The sequence below is a fragment of the Dipodascopsis tothii genome (assembly GCF_038497935.1).
Source record: "Dipodascopsis tothii strain CBS 759.85 unplaced genomic scaffold V1510scaffold_82, whole genome shotgun sequence".
Lineage (NCBI taxonomy): Eukaryota > Fungi > Ascomycota > Lipomycetes > Lipomycetales > Lipomycetaceae > Neoaidaea > Neoaidaea tothii.
Window position 1 is genome coordinate 246 of NW_027118066.1, and position 202 is coordinate 447.

The following is a 202-nucleotide window of genomic DNA, read 5'->3' on the forward strand; positions in this document are numbered from 1 at the left end:
TATAGCCGCTATGGCGGCGGTGTTCGAGTGTTCGTGTATTGTGCTACGCATGTGGCGCAGGAGGCTCTTGCGGCAATGCGCCACAGCGGCTATATGCTCTACGAGCCTCCGGCGGCGACTCCGTCGAGGGTGCGCCCTGCGGGCGGGGGGGGGGGGGGGGGGGGCGGGGGCCGCGGGCGGGGGGGGGGGCCCGGGGGCGGGG